The following is a 14,173-nucleotide window of genomic DNA, read 5'->3' on the forward strand; positions in this document are numbered from 1 at the left end:
CGCCACCCCGCCGCGTGGTCGTCGCCGCCCCGCCGCCCCTCGAAGCTCGCCGCTGCCGCCGCCGTCAGCACCGGCCGGGGAGAGGCCGGCCTCGCCTCCCCTTCTTCTCCCCGCCGACGAGCCGACCTCGCCGGAGCAGCCGCCACCTCGCCGGATTCTGCCTCAGTTCGCGCACCGGGTCAAACCCTAGATCCGCGCGGGGTAAATTTCTTCTAAGTCCCAGGAATCCCAGATCCAAGTGCCCCTGTTCATAGCCACGTAACTTTGCATCCGTAGCTCCGATTCATGCATATAGCATATCAAAATGTTCATATCAGAGAGTACATCATTTCATTCCATTGCATCATTTTCATTTGAGTTCATCTTGATGCCCGAAATGCTGTTAGAAGGAGGCTACTTGAGTTAATTGTCAGATCTGCTGCTCCATTTAGGGTTTTGTGAAAGTGCAACTATCCCTAGGTGGTTTTGGTAATTCATAACAACATATAGCTCATTGAGCTAATGCTATTCCAAGATGATTATTTCAGGAAAGCTCAATGATTGGCATGGCATGGATGTGAAAGTGGAACCCTCAAAATGCTAAGGACAAAGGATTGGCTCAAGCTCAAAAGCTCAAGACTCTTCATTTTATATTTTAGTGATCCAAGATCACATTGAGTCTTTAGGAAAAGCCAATACTATCAAGGAGGGATGAGGTGTTGCTTAATGAGCCTCTTGCTTCATGTGCTTAGTGATATGCTCCAAAACCCTCAACTACTTTCCCATATCCACATATGACCAAAACCCTAAGCCAAACTCGATCCTACCGATTCTTCCTATCCGGCGCCATCGAGTTTCATTTGTCATAAGCCACTGCCAAACCCTAGCAATTCGGTTCTACCGATATGGATCTTGGTCTCACCGAGATGGGATTGCAAACTCTCTGTTTCCCTATCGTAACTTTTCGGTCTCACCGAAAGAGCGAATCGGTCCCACCGAGATTGCAATGTAAATTCAGTGTTTCCTTTTTGTAACTTTTTGGTCTCACCGAAAGAGCAAATCAGTCCCACTGAGTTTGCCTGACCAACTCTCTGGTTAGCTAATTACCAAAATTGGTCTCACCGAGTTTGTGTAATCGGTCTCACCGATATTACGTTATGCCCAAACCCTAACCATATCGGTCCTACCGAGTTGCATGTCAGTCCCACCGAAAATCTCTAACGGTCACTAGGTTTACCTTTTCGGTCTGACCGAGTTTGTTGATTCGGTCCCACCGAGATTGGAAAACTGTGTGTAATGGTTGGATTTTGTGTGGAGGCTATATATACCCCTCCACCTCCTCTTCATTCGTGGAGAGAGCCATCAGAACACATACACAATTCCAACTCATATGTTCTGAGAGAGAACCACCTACTCATGTGTTGAGACCAAGATATTCCATTCCTACCATATGAATCTTGATCTCTAGCCTTCCCCAAGTTGCTTTCCACTCAAATCTTCTTTCCACAAAATCCAAATCCTATGAGAGAGAGTTGAGTGTTGGGGAGACTATCATTTGAAGCACAAGAGCAAGGAGTTCATTACCTACACACCATTTGTTACTTCTTGGAGAGTGGTGTCTCCTAGATTGGCTAGGTGTCACTTGGGAGCCTTCGACAAGATTGTGGAGTTGAACCAAGGAGTTTGTAAGGGCAAGGAGATCGCCTACTTCGTGAAGATCTACCGGTAGTGAGGCAAGTCCTTCGTGGGCGATGGCCATGGTGGGATAGACAAGGTTGCTACTTCATGGACCCTTTGTGGGTGGTTGCTTCTTCGTGGACCCTTCGTGGGTGGAGCCCTTCATGGACTCACGCGACCGTTACCCTTCGTGGGTGGAGCCCTCCGTGGACTCGCGCAACCGTTACCCTTCGTGGGTTGAAGTCTCCATCAACGTGGATGTAGGATAGCACCACCTATCCGAACCACGGGAAAAACATCCGTGTCTCCAATTGCGTTTGAATTCTCCAAACCCTTCCCTTTACATTCTTGCAAGTTGCATGCTTTACTTTTCGCTGCCAATATACTCTTTGCATGCTTGCTTGAATTGTGTGATGATTGCTTGACTTGTCCTACAATAGCTAAAATCTGCCAAGAACTAAAATTGGGAAAAGATTAAGTTTTTATTTGGTCAAGTAGTCTAATCACCCCCCTCTAGACATACTTTCGATCCTACAAGTGGTATCAGGGCTTTGGTCTCCATTTGCTTTGATCTCCATAGCTTTTGGTGGTCATAGCCTTGGTTTCACAACCTAGGAGAGTATGGCGTCTAGCGAGGGAAATTATCACCGTAGAGGTCCTTACTTTGATGGTACTAATTTTGCTAGTTGGAAGCATAAAATGAAAATGCATATTCTTGGACATAACCCCGCCGTTTGGGCTATTGTGTGTGTTGGTTTGCAAGGTGACTTCTTTGATGGGAAAGAACCAAACCGTGAAGCTACCACGGATGAGTTGAAGATGTTGCAATACAATGCTCAAGCTTGTGATATTCTCTTCAACGGATTGTGCCCCGAAGAATTCAACAAAATCAGCCGTCTTGAGAATGCAAAGGAAATTTGGGACACTTTGATTGATATGCACGAAGGTACCGACTCCGTCAAGGAATCCAAGTTGGATGTGCTTCAAAGTCAACTTGACAAGTTCAAAATGAAGGATGGTGAAGGTGTCGTTGAAATGTACTCTAGGCTTGCTCTCATCACAAATGAGATTGCCGGCTTAGGAAGTGAAGAGATGACCGATAGATTCATCATCAAGAAGATTCTAAGAGCCTTGGATGGAAAATATGATACCGTGTGCACATTGATCCAAATGATGCCCAATTACAAAGATCTCAAGCCAACGGAGGTGATTGGAAGAATTGTTGCTCATGAGATGTCACTTAAGGATAAAGAGGAACTTCACAACAAATCAAGTGGTGCCTACAAAGCCTCATGTGAAGCCCCTACATCATCAAGTGAGAAACAAAACTTCAATGAAGAATTGAGTTTAATGGTGAAGAACTTCAACAAGTCCTACAAGAGTAGAAGCAAAGATAGAAGCTTCAAGTCAAGGTCCTACAATGACAAAAGATCTTCTAGTCGAGAGCGAAACTGCTACAGTTGTGGAAGACCCGGACACTATTCCAATGAGTGTACGGCTCCCTACAAGAGAAGAGAAGATTCTCCAAAAATAAGAAGCAAAGAATCACCACCAAGAGAGAGAAGGAGTAGAGATGATCGTTATGAATGAAGATACTCACGGAGAAGCAAGGATTCGGAAAGGAAGGAAAAATCATCAAGGAGCTACACAAAACGAAGACATCAAGCTCATGTTTGTGAATGGGTATCCGGCTCCGACTCCGACAGCCACTCCGAGAGAAGTTATCACTCCGACTCCGAAGATACTCAAGATGAAGGTGTTGCCGGTCTAGCACTTGTGTCAACCAACTCCTACGACATATTTGACTCACCAAATGAAGGAATTGGAAGATGCTTCATGGCCAAAGGTCCTAAGGTAACACACCCCGAGTATGTTGATTTCAATAGTGATGAAGATGACTTGTTAGGTGATGATTTGCTTGTTGACAACTCTAGTGACGAATACTATGATGAAACGTCAATTAATCATGCTAATCAAGATAAAACGAATGACAATGATAAGGAGAAGATTGAGGCTCTAACTAAAGAACTAAACACTCTTAAGTTAGCTCATGAAACTATCTTCGAAGATCATCGAGAACTTTAAGAGCTCATGAGAAATTACGCTTTGAAAAGCTCAATCTTGAGCAAGAGCATGAGTTCTTAAAAGCAATCAATGATGATCTCCGCAAGAAAAGTTCTTCTCACATTGCCAAGCGTTTACTCTTATCCACTTACATGCCTCAAGTCAAGTCTAGTAACAAGAACAAGAAAGATTCTTCCTCTAGCAGTAACAATGGTCATGCTAAATCCAATATTGTTGCTTCTAGTAGTTCTCTTGATTCCACTAATGATTCTCTTAGCCAAGTTACACTTGAGCAAGAAAATAGCTTATTGAAGGGAATTATAGAGAAAGGAGTGTACAAAAGCCTTGCCGGGAGTAAGCAATTCGAGGAAATTGTGCGCAAGCAAGGAATGCACCGGAAGAATCAAGGTGTTGGTTTTGAACGAATGTTCAATGCCAATGGAGTTGAGTGGGAAGAAGATCAATACCCCAAGACAAAGTTTGTTCCTCAACAAGAGAAGTATGATACTTCTTTCAAGGGGACACAAGCTCAAGATGATCTTCCACCACAAGACTACGAGCAAAAAGGCAAGGACAAGCTTCAAGAGGAAATTGATGCATTTGAAGAAGCTCCTAAGACCTTAGTCAAGTGGATTCCCAAGACTACTTCAAGTTCCACTTCATCAAGTACGACTACAACTCCAAGGATTCCCATCAAGATGGTGTGGATCCAAAAGAAGAAGAACTAGAGAGTTCTTGAGGGTGACTCCGCCAACATACTTCACTCTTATCATTTTGGCAAGAACAAGTGCAATCAACTTCCACATCTTGCACTAGTTCAAGGAGTCACAACCCTCTTGTTGGTAAGACAAGGGACAAGGTAACCTAAAAGTTTTCGCGGACATCATCTTGTGTGTGCATCACTCTATGTCTATGGATATCCTTGTTTGTTCCTTGTGGGACTAACCCATGTAGGTATTCAAAGTGCAATTCACTCAAATGGATAGCTCCAAGTGATCTACATCAACATTGAGCATCCACATCTTCAACATCTACATGAAGTCATCATCGACAAAACCCGAGGTTAGTTCATCCCTCTAAGGGGGGATATCACATCTAGGGGGAGCTTTACTCTAAGACTTGAGCTAAAGCAACTCTAAAGATGTGAACACAACAATGCTTTATGTAAAAGTGGTAACCCCACTTGAGCTTAAACGATGAGTATGACCTATGATCAAGTGTTCTCACTTGACTCCTAAGTCAATATACTCATATATAGATGACCTTGTCATCGCAAATTGCTTGATAGATGCTAGAATTGATTGTGCATGCCTTGTCACATATTTCATTTGCCATCTTATTGTGTGAGCATGCTGGTTGCATATTTTACTCATTCGAGGACATCCACTTGTTGTTTTGATTGTTTGGTTTTATTTCCTTTTGCCAAGTGGATGGACAAGAATGCCTAAGAACCTCCTCTAGCTATCTATGCTTTTCTCGTCTCAAACTCTATTCATGCTACATCACAAAATTTGATCAAGTCAGATTCAAACCACTCTGTGTGAGGAGCGCTCAGAGTCCCCGATTCGTCATAGACTTAAACTTCCAAAACCTCTTTATGATTCTCGGTCTGACCGATACCCCACTTTCGGTCCTACCGAGATCATTAAGTTGATCTAGGTTTTCGATCTCGGTGCAACCGTTTTGAACCTTTCGGTCACACCAAGTTTTAGTAACTGCATGCAGTTATGAATCTCGGTGCCACCGAGTTGTTCCACTCGGTCACACCGACAGGGTCGGGCTATATATAGTCACGGGCAAAAATTTGGAAATTTCTCCGAACCCCTTCGCCCGCGCGATAGCCTGCTCTACCAACGTGGTCTCCGGATCGTCTCCTCGCCGCCAGCCGCCTCCAGTCGCTGGTCTCCATCGCCGTCAACGGAATTCTACCCCGCCGTTGCCGCCGTAGCGAGTCTCCGCCGAACTAGGGTATGGACTCGATCTTTGTGCTATTCCCCAATCCGATTCTTAGCACATTGTGATCATCATGATTCTTGCCACGATTGAAGCATTCCTATCCAGTCAATGCGTTCGTAGATTAGTTTTGATTCAAAAATTTTAGGGTTAGGTTTCCGCCGAAACCATCTCGGACTCACCGAGTTGAGAAACTCGGTCCCACCGATTTGGCTTATGCCATTGCACAAGTGAGACTCCGTCTGACCGAGAATTACTTATCGGTGTGACCGATTTTGGAACTTTGTGAAACCCTACCAGTCTCGGTGCCACCGAACTGTGACTCGGTCTAACCGAGTTCACTAGTTTAGGTTCCAAAACTGCTTCGGTATCACCGAGTTTAAAAATCAGTAGATCCGAGATGATTTCAGTGGGAAAATAAAACTAAGTTTTTGGATCATTCTTTTGCAAAAATCTCTGCATTTTGTGATGCTCATCCACTCTACCTCATCTATAAACTATTCACAGGGTCAGCAGTCAGCTTGTTCATCATGTCAGACCAAAGTGATAGCCAGAACATGTCAGAACAACAAGTGCAGATGAGTGAGGGCACTAGTCCCTCAAGTTCTTCAGATGATGGCAGCAGAAGTACCCCAAGCAATTTGCCAAAAGCTGCCACCAAACAGAGGAAGAAGAGAACTTTAGACTCTGAGGATGAAGATTATGTGGCAGAGGAAGAGGAAGCCACTTCCAAGAGAGTTGAGCCAGCACAAGGCACAAAGCCAGGGATGAAAATCAAAAGGCCAGCAGGCAGGCAGCCTATGCCAAAGGCCAGAGCTTCAACCAAGATTTCTGAGAAGCCCACTCCCGTAGAGCCAGTTGCTGCTGAAGGCAAGAAAAGAAAGGAAAGGGTCAAGAAGACCGTAGCCAGAGTGCTTGGAAAGGCTTCCATCATGGAAGAGGAAGAGGAAGAAGAGGTTGCTGCACCAGCACCTAAGGCACCTAAGCTTATGGGTGATGCTATCAGGACAGGGGCTGCCACATCTAAGCCCAAAGAAGCACCCAAAGCTGCCTCCAAGCCCAAGTCTGCACCAAAGAGAAATACAAGGAGCATACCTGCTGCTGAGAAGAACAAGGCCCCAGTGCCTGAAGCTGCAGAAGAAGATGATGAAGAGCAAGTACTCAGAAAACTCAAGCCCAAGATCCCAGACCACAACGATGCTCATCCTGTGGCTGAGGATATGAAGCTCAGGAGAGACTCAGGGCTGAGGAAGTGGAGAGAAGCAGATCCATATGCTTCAAGGAGAAGAACTGCTGTGGATTACAGGTTTCACACCAAGGAGCAGCACGATTTTTATGAGACAGTGCTGCTAGACAAGAAGCCAATTGTTTGTGATATGTCACATCCCTAGTTCTGGTATGACCTAGACCAGCTAGTCAGTTGTGCATCACGTTTAAATTCCATTTAAATTTGAAATGGGGATTTGTGAAACCCTCAGAAATCATTTCTGAAAATGACCCAGATAAAAATTGTTTCAATTTGGGCCAAGAAAATGTTCCTGATTTTCTCTAAAAATATTGGCCAGAGGTAAAATCCCAACCAATATTTTTGGGAGCTCAGAAGTATTTATTTTTGGCCATTTGAGTTAATCCAGTAATTATTTGCGTTGGGGAAATATTTTATTATATATGAAATATTGTCCAATAATTCTGATTTTTACTGTGGGGCTTTGGAATAATCCAATTAAGTTCCTACATTAATTTTCAGAAGAAAATAAATTGATTTCGTATTATTACTAAATCAGAACAAATGTCAGATAAATAGAAAATAGAACAAAAATAGAAAAAAACCTTACCTGGGCTTCTTACCTGGCGCCTCTGGCCGGCCCATCTCTGTTCTGGCCCAGCCCACCAGGGGCATGGCCGTCTTCCTCCTCTTGCCAGTAGGCAGAGGGGAAGCTGTGCCCGACGCCGTGCGCGCCGGCACGCAGCTGCCTGCCTGGCGTCCTCCTCGTCGCCCTGGAACGCCCGGACATCACCACGCACCGCTCCGTACCCCTCTCACTCTCCCCAGTCCTCTCCTCTCCTCTCCCTCGCTCTCTCTCACGCCGAGCACCACCGCCGCCACCGGCCACTTCTGACGCGCCCACAGCCACGGCCTCACCTCCCGACGCGCTCCACAGCTCCTCCGTGATCCCCTCTCCCTCCTCGTCGAGCCACGCACCTCCGGACAGCCTCCATCATCGCCACCGTCGTCTTCTTCATCGCCGGCCGCCGCAGATCTCCACCGCCCGCACGTCGCCGTCCGGCTGTCCCCGAGCTCGCCGTCGACGCAATTGAGTCCGCCGTGAGCCCCTGCATCGATTCCCCCTTCTCCCTGCCTCCCCGTGCTCTGTAGCCCGCAGCCGCTTGAGCCCGAGCTCCGGCCGCCGCCGTGAGCTCCGCTCCGGCGAGCTCCAGCGCCCCCGTAGCCTCGCACCAGCTCTGCTGGATGCGGACGACGACGGGCTACGCCCCGGTGGTCTCTGCGCGTCCATCCGCCGCTCGTAGCGCAAGTCCGGCGAGTTGCCGCCGCGGTATTGGTCGCCGCCGGCCAAACTCCGGCGGGCTGACGTGGCTTGCAGTTAGGCGTTAATTACCCCCCTCTGTGACATTGACAATGGGCCCAGCGCCACTAACCTAAATTAGATTAGAAATAACCCCCCCTGCTTAACACTATGTCACTGACGTGTGGACCCCACACGCAGTGCTGACGTCATGCTGACGCAATTATTCATTTTCTGGAATTATTTTTAAACAGGAAATTCTAGAAAATATTCAAAACTTCAAAAATTCATATCAATTCAACCGTAGCTCAGATTGAAATAATTTATATATGAAAAATTATCAGAAAAATTCAATCTATCCATCTGTACAATTTTCATGCATGACAAACCAACCTATACATGCTGTATATGTGAAAACACACTTATGGCATATTTAAGAGCTTATTTTGGAGTTGCATTTGAATCTTTAGTTCAAATGGACTTTAACCAAATGAATGCTAGTTGCATTAGCTCAAACAACATCACATCTTCATGAATGTTCATGCATCATATTGTTGCATATGCTGGGTATTGATTGTCGACACCGTTCCTGCTCGATAGGTACTGCTTCGGAGACCGTTCCAGAGTACCTGTCTGAGGAGCAGTGCTTTCCTTGTTGATCTACCAGGCAAGCAACCCCCCCTTTGTTCATTCTGATACAATCCTACTCTCTCGCTCCTGTTCTCAGTTATTGCATTAGGACAACAATGATTCAACTGCTACTTTATGCTGCGGTAGTTGAACCCATTCCTCTGCATGACCTGTCATTGCCACAGTAAATAGTTAAAACCTACTAGCATGTGTAGGAGTTGATTGAGCCATGTTGTGTTCTTGCCATGCCATGCCTGCTATTGCTTAGAGTTGTGTCAGGTCTGATTCATCGGGAATGAATTGGAATGTTATGATATGTTCTGGTAATGAGAGTTAAGCGTCTGAACACGTTTTGGTAAAGGTAGCAGTGAGAGGCCATGTAGGAGTACATGGTGGGTTGTCTCATTGGGACCGTCCTTAAGAACTGAGTTCTGTGTAAGTTGTCCAATGACTAGCTACTACCACACATTGGGCTCCGGGCACTCCAAGCTCTCTCGGCTTATTAACCGCCTTGATCTCTGTCCAGGAGTTGCAAATAGTTTCTGGTGTTTGTAGGTAGTGCTATTTTTCTACCGAGTGGCACCCGGCAGGGTGGGCTCGGGACAGACTAGGCACAGGTGGCACGGTGTACCAAGTGGCACCCGGATGGTGGGCTTGGGAACCCTGCTCACATCGTTTGGGGCCGTGAGCGACACCCCGGCCGGATCTCCTTGCGGATGGAACCCAAATAGGTGATAAACCTAGACTAGAGTCTTGCGTGGTTAGTTAGGTCATGGCCGACACCCTCGCCAGGCTTCCGCTTGAAGGTTGCCGAGATACATGACGGGTATATGGTGATAAGTGGTGAGAGCGTGTGTGATGAAGTACACCCCTGCAGGGTTATCATGATCTATTCGAATAGCCGTGTCCTCGGTTATGGACTTCTTGGATGCTTACGTGGTACATAGACAACTTAAAGTGGATGCTCTAAAATGCTCAAGATAAGTGTGAGTGCTATGGATGGCCTTCTCGTAGGGAGACGAGGATGAATCCATAGTGGTGTATTGATGTGGTGATTAGTGGACTCGTGTCCGCTGCCTCATCTCAAAGAAGTTTCTCGTTGTCGTAGAACAGGATAGCCACTGAGTCAAAGCTGGCTTGCTGCAACTAAACCCCACCTTACCTTCTTGATACAAATGCATATATGATAGGATCTGATGTAAGTCTTGCTGAGTACCTTTGTACTCACGTTTGCTTTATTTATGTTTTGCAGGTGAGACATCTGTTTCACTAGTAGTACCGCTTGGACTTCGACGAGTAGCTTGTTACCTCAGCTACGATCTTGGTCCCTTGGGAGGGACTTGTAGATAGTCAGGCTTCTCAGCCCTTTTCTTTTGTAGTTGTCTGTACTCAGACATGTAATGCTTCCGTTGCTTGTATGCTCTGAATGATGGGTCATGTGACCCCTGTTTGTATTTATGCTATGTGGCTCTTCTGAGCCGTTATCTATATGAGTTTGCATTATGTTGTGATGCCATGTTGTACAACACATACTTGCATGTTATGCGTACGTGTGACGTGTATTGCTATGTGTGGGATCCGACAATCTAGTTGTTTATCCTTGGCAGTCTCTCTTATGGGGAAATGTAGTCTAGTGCTTCCTTGAGCCATAGTAGTCCTCTACAGCCCGGTTCACCGGAGTCCTGCTAGCCCAGCACTACTGCTCAGGACACTTGACTGGTCGGCATGTGTTTCACTTCGTTCCTGTGTCTGTCCCTTCGGGGAAATGTCACGCGGTGACAACCGGAGTCCTGCCTAGCCTGCTACAGCCCGGGTTCCCCGGAGTCCTGTTAGCCCAGTGCTACAGCCCGGATTCACACGCTGCTGACCGACACGCTCGATGTGAATCATGTATGCCTGTTCCCATAGGTTAGTGCTGCTTTGGGTTCACGACTAGCCATGTCGGCCCGGGTTCTCTGTCATATGGATGCTAGCGACACTATCATATACGTGAGCCAAAAGACGCAAACGGTCCCGGACCATGGTAAGGCGACACCCGTGGGGATACCGTGCATGAGGCCGCAAAGTGATATGAGGTGTTACATGCTAGATCGGTGTGACTTAGAATCGGGGTCCCGACAGCTTTGGTATCAGAGCCTGACTGCCTGTAGGATCTCCAAGCCAACCTGGTCGAAGTTGAGTCTAGAAATTCTTTTAGTTATGTAGGGGAATTGATTGTGGAAGGGAACGTAAGGCTCTTTTTACTCCTTATGCCTCATGCCTTCTGATTTGAGTCATCCTATCTTTCCTACGGGGTTAAGGAACTAGGCTTTCTCTTCCGTCTATCAGGATCACGTGTTACTACTCCGTAGTCTCTAAGGTTTGGTTGATCTGAGTCATATCCCAGTTTGAGTACCTCCGGTGTAACCTATTTAGCAATATCTCAGAACCTTGAGTAATGATGTTGAGTATGGTGCTACCCCATCTTTTGCAGAATGTCTCATTTCGAGCATTTTACTGCCGTTATGCTGCCGGAATTGTCCTAGGAGTTCAAGAGATAGTATTTTTCTCATACTATAATCTACATTCTTATCATGTTGCTGAATCCATCCTTGTTCCCTTGGTTGGTTCTTCAGGATGTTGCCGGTTAACCGAAGTTCTGTTGCTCGTATCCGGAACCACGGAGATGGTAGGGATAAGGATCCTCCTGACCAGTCTTCGTTGGCAGAGTTCATGTTAGAGGTTGAGAAGAACAAGCGAGAGTCTAACCGATTGTTAGCACGTATTGAGGAGAACACCTCCCGTCAGCACAAAGAGTCAGCGTTCATCTATGATTTCATTGGTCTGAAACCACCTACCTTCCATCATTCCATTGAACCACTCGATGCAGATGACTGGCTCCGTAGTATCACACACAAGCTGCATTCTGCGAACGTAGCTAAAAGTGACAAGGTCACCTATGCCGCATATCACCTGGAAGGTCCTGCTAGTATTTGGTGGCAGAACTATGAGGCTATGCTTCCAGCTGGCCAGAAAACCACCTGGAGAGATTTCACTGAGGCTTTTCATGAGCATCACATTCCTCAGGCTCTCATTGATCACAAGAGAGAAGAGTTTTGTAGTTTCACCCAGAGTAAGATGGCTGTTGATGCTTACAGTAGAGAGTTTGAGAACCTTGCCCGCTATGCTACAGAAGAAGTGTCCACGGATGCCAAGAAGCAGGCTAGGTTCCGGAAGGGTCTCAACCCCAAGTTGCGTCGTGATCTCCACTTGCATCATTGCAATACATTCCAGGCTCTTGTGAACAAGGCCATTAACGCAGAAACAGCTCAACTCACTTACGAGGAGTCTCGTAAGCACACCAGAGATCTGGGTTCTTCTTCCGGTTCTACTTCGCAGAAGCGCCGGATTTGGGTTCCGAACTCCGCTCTTCCACCCGGATATTCACCGAGGCCATCTTGTGTGGCACCTCACCCAGTTCAGCAGTATGCTCCACCCGGGCCTATTGGTAGATGCTTGTCAATGCGGGTCCACGTCCTACTTCAGGGACTTGTTTCACATGCGGAGAGCCAGGACACTATGCATGTGACTGCTCTCAAACCAACTAAGCTCCACCCCAGCCTGAGAAGTCTGTTGGCCGTGGTAAGCCATCACGCAATATGATTAGTGTCAAGTCAGCTCCCACTTAACGTGGATGTGTGCATCATGTCTCAACTAAAGACACTCATGATGATCCGGATGTCGTTCTTGGTACACTCCTTGTCAACTGTCATCCAGCTTCGGTTCTGTTTGATACCGGAGCATCTCATTCCTTCATTTCCGAAAGTTATGTCAGCTTGCACAACATATCCTTCTGTGATATGCCCTCTCCACTAGTAATTCAAACCCCTGGATCCAAATGGCAAACTTCTAGTGTAAGCCATGGTAATGAAATCCTTGTTGACAGACTTGTATTCCTTGTGTCACTTATAGCCCTCAAGTCTACGGATATTAACGTCATCTTGGGTATGGACTGGATGAAAGCTCATTATGCCAAGATTGATTGTTACACTAGGTCTGTTCAACTTACACACCCATCTGGCAAGATAGTCACTGTCTCCACCAGAGTTGCAAAGCGTCAGCTCTATTCTCTTAATGCCAACCCTCTTCCTGACCTTGAAGATATCCCGGTAGTCCGTGACTTTCCGGATGTTTTTCCAGAGGAACTGCCAGGTATTCCACCTGACAGAGATGTAGAATTTGTCATAGATCTTATCCCAGGAACCGCTCCAATCTCTAGGAGACCTTACAAGATGGCACCCTTAGAACTAGCTGAGCTTAAGAAACAACTCGATGAATCCTTGCAAGAGGGTTCCATCCGTCCTAGTTCTTCTCCCTGGGCTTTCCCCGTTCTCTTCGTCAAGAAGAAGGATGGTACGGACCGGATGGTTGTAGATTATCGTCCCGTTAATTTGGTCACGATAAAGAACAAGTATCCGCTCCCCAGGATCAACGACCTGTATGATCAGCTCGCTGGATCCTCAGTCTTTTCCAAGATGGATTTGAGGTTAGGCTACCACCAAATCAAGATCAGAAATGGGGACATTCCTAAGACGGCTTTTGTCACTCGTTATGGTCAGTACGAGTACACCGTCATGTCCTTTGGTCTAACCAACGCTCCAGCTACTTTCTCCCGCTTGATGAACTCGATCTTCATGGAGTACTTAGATAAGTTCGTCGTGGTTTATCTCGATGATATCCTTATTTACTCGAAGAACGAGGAAGATCATGCCGAACATCTTAGACTTGTGCTAGAAAAACTCAGAGAGCACCGCCTTTATGCCAAGTTCTCCAAGTGCGAATTTTGGTTGCTAGAAGTGACCTATCTCGGCCACGTAATCTCTGTTAAGGGCATTGCTGTCAATCCCGAAAGAGTTCAGGCCGTTCTTGATTGGACTCCGCCTGAAGCTGTTAAGCAAGTTAGGAGTTTCCTTGGTCTAGCCAGTTATTGTCGCCGCTTCGTTGAGAACTTCTCCAAAGTGGCCAAACCTCTCACGGAACTTCTCAAGAAAGATAAAAAGTTTGAGTGGTCTCCACAGTGTGAGCACAGTTTTCAGGAACTGAAAAGACGCCTAACTTCTGCTCCCATACTTGTGCCATCGGATTTCACTAAGGACTTTGTTATCTATTGTGATGCCTCACGACAGGGACTAGGTTGCATTCTTATGCAAGATCACCATGTGATTGCCTATGCATCTCGACAGTTGCATCCACATGAGAAGAATTATCCTACACATGATCTAGAGCTTGCAGCCGTAGTCTATGCACTTAAGACATGGAGACATTACCTTCTTGGTAAATGTTGCGAGATTTACACCGATCACCAG

Source organism: Triticum dicoccoides, chromosome 7A (assembly GCF_002162155.2).
Source record: "Triticum dicoccoides isolate Atlit2015 ecotype Zavitan chromosome 7A, WEW_v2.0, whole genome shotgun sequence".
Lineage (NCBI taxonomy): Eukaryota > Viridiplantae > Streptophyta > Magnoliopsida > Poales > Poaceae > Triticum > Triticum dicoccoides.